Raw genomic sequence first — 3,007 nt, 5'->3', positions numbered from 1 at the left:
ACAGAGACACACTGATGACTCAGAGACAGAGATATCACTAGAAGCAGAGACTTAACGTATAGAGGGCCTGCAGTTGACGTACGACGCCTCCAGGCGGCCATGTTGGAAGACCACCACATTAATTCTAGGAAAAGAGACTTAATGTACAGTTGGGGTGGACACGACTCCCCATCCTTGGAAAAATATGATTTCCCCCCCCAATATATCAATGTAAACATAACTATGGAACATCAATAATATTAATAATACGCAATGAAAGCACTTGTTTTTGATCATAGACACTTAATAGCGTGTTTTTAAGTTTCAAAAGATTGTCACACCTCGCCCTTTGCCACACAATGGTTTAATCCACAGGCTCCCACACCCTATCAGTGTAACATGATGCAGGTACTGTGCATGTGTAGGAATCTGACAGTCTGTTTTTGGTGGCTGAGCTCCAGTAAGTAGTTCAAACAAAGGATATGTTAGACATTTCTTTACTTCTCCCACTCAATACAAGAAAACACATTTATAACCGTCACCAGTCTTCATTTTCGCTGCATTAACTTACAGATCACTCTCTATGTTAGCTAGCGGTTAGCTGATGATTGCCAGCTAGCTACAGTAACATCAACCAGTTTTTGCAGCTATTTGAATATGAGTCAATGAGAGAAGCTAGCAATGCAATGTACTGTTCCTTAGCTGGCAAAGTAACAGAGGGTTCATGGCTACCGTCTGAAAGGCCCTCAATGCACGTAACTAATCCAGTCAATCTCACCATAGCGATTTTGTTTTATGTTGGCAGGGTTCACACACACACAATAGCTACATTTGCAGAGCTAGCGCGCAAACTAAAAAAAAAACAAATAGCTAACAAGCTAGCTAGTACCTATTACATTTATGTGGTGTCGTCAAAGATGGAATCTTTGCTAACATCAGTTTATTCCAAGATCAGCATGCAGCTGTAGTGCTTCGAAGTCCCTGTGATAAGGTTAGCGATAAACTGAACTCCCAACTGAACAGAACTACACTCTCTTCTACCATTGTCTTAAATATCTTTAATGGTCTGGTTGCAAAAGCTAAATTGTCGCTAGGGGACTTGGAAGCACCTGTGTGCCGATCTTGGAGTAAACTGACGATAGCAAAGATTATAGCAAACACCACAGAAATGGAATTGGTGCTTGCTAGCTCTGCAAGTTCAGCTATTGTTGGAAGCCAGCCAATATAAAACATAAACTATATTAAGTACAAAACGTTGCAGCATACGTTGTGTAAATGGTGAACTCATACAGCTGTCAACCCTTGTCACTGCTATCCGTTTCACATTTGCCAGCTGACTAGCTAGCTTCCTTTTAGATCGAAGCCCAACTAGAATGATAGAAGATGATGATAGAAGAACATCTAGATTGATAGAAGATGATAGAAGCCCATCTCCTATGTAAATAACCTGCACACTGTGTGTGTGTGTAGCCAGCCAGCCTGGTAGAAAAATGGCAGAAAAAAGACGGACATCGAGAGAAACCATAACGCAAAGTAAGAACCCCCTACTAGCCTAATATCTCAGACTTGTTGATAAAATATTTATAAGAAAGAAGTGAAATGATAATGGGAATGTTTCACAATGATGTCATTAGGCAGAGCAGGCTACAGATGGCACACAAACAGTAGAGCTGGGGACAGATGGGCAGGGACAGACTGGCAGAGACAGGGAGTCTCAGGTAGGTTTGTTGAGTCTTTGTTTGGCAACATGAAATGTTCACTCTTTTTTAGACTTGTAAAATTGGGACATAATTGTAAAATGCCATGGATACCCCCACTCTCAACTTACACTGTTGACTGAACTAAGATTTAACATCTTAGAACTACCCCTTCCGGATCCGGGAGAATTGTCATAAGCAACCGCTGAATAGCATAGCGCAACAGTCAAAAAATATTACTAGAAAATATTCATATTCATGAAATCACAAGTGAAATATTTTGAAACACAGCTTAGCCTTTTGTTAATCACCCTGTGGTCTCAGATTTTGAAATGATGCTTTATAGCGAAAGCAAGACAAGCGTTTGTGTAAGTTTATCGATACCCTAGCATAGCATTATGTCCACTTAGCATTAGGAACCTTGGTCACGAAAATCAGAAAAGCAATCAAATTAACCGTTTACCTTTGATGATCTTCGGATGTTTTCACTCACAAGACTCTCAGTTCGACAGCAAATGTTCATTTTGTTCCATAAAGGTATTTTTTATATCCAAATACCTCCGTTAGTTTGATGCGTTATGCCCAGAAATCCACCGAAAATAGCGGTCACGAAAATATCCCTTTCAATGGTCAATAGGGATGCATAGGAACACAGAGGTTTCAAAACAGAGTCACTTCCTGATTGGATTTTTCTTAGGCTTTCGCTTGCAATATCAGTTCTGTTCTACTCACAGACAATATTTTTACAGTTTTGGGAACTATAGAGTGTTTTATAACCTAAGCTGTCAATTATATGCATATTCTAGCTTCTGGCCCAGAGAAATAGGCCTTTTACTTTGGGAATGTCATTTTTCCAAAAATAAAAATAGAGGTTTTAAAGGCAATGGTATTGCGGTTGTGATTAATTTTGTAGTTTTGTGTACCAGTAGTTAGGTGTGTGGCATACACCTTATTACTTTTCTAGGAGGCAGACTGTGAGTCAGTGACGGTGGTGAAATGGAAAGAGCCACGGAGAGAGACTTCAGAGGACAGTATCAAAGCCACGGCAGGACCAGTGGTCAACCTTGTTACCAGCAGCACCAGTATAAGGGACAGTGGCACGCCATTGTCCAGTTACCTCAGTGATGGCACAAAACCATATCAGCCACATGCACAATTTATAGAACCGCAAACTCTTGCCAACAGAGTGTTGAAGTTACAAGAGAGATGGTTTTGCGATTTCCCCTGGCTACATTATAATCCATCAATGAAAGGAGTGTTGTGTTTTCACTGTAGCCAAGGGTTTTCAAGCCAGCCATCTATTGGCCAAAGAGCGGATGTACAACATAGGC

The sequence above is a fragment of the Oncorhynchus masou genome, unplaced genomic scaffold, assembly GCF_036934945.1.
Source record: "Oncorhynchus masou masou isolate Uvic2021 unplaced genomic scaffold, UVic_Omas_1.1 unplaced_scaffold_1282, whole genome shotgun sequence".
Classification (NCBI taxonomy): domain Eukaryota; kingdom Metazoa; phylum Chordata; class Actinopteri; order Salmoniformes; family Salmonidae; genus Oncorhynchus; species Oncorhynchus masou.
This window is presented reverse-complemented; position numbering follows the sequence as displayed.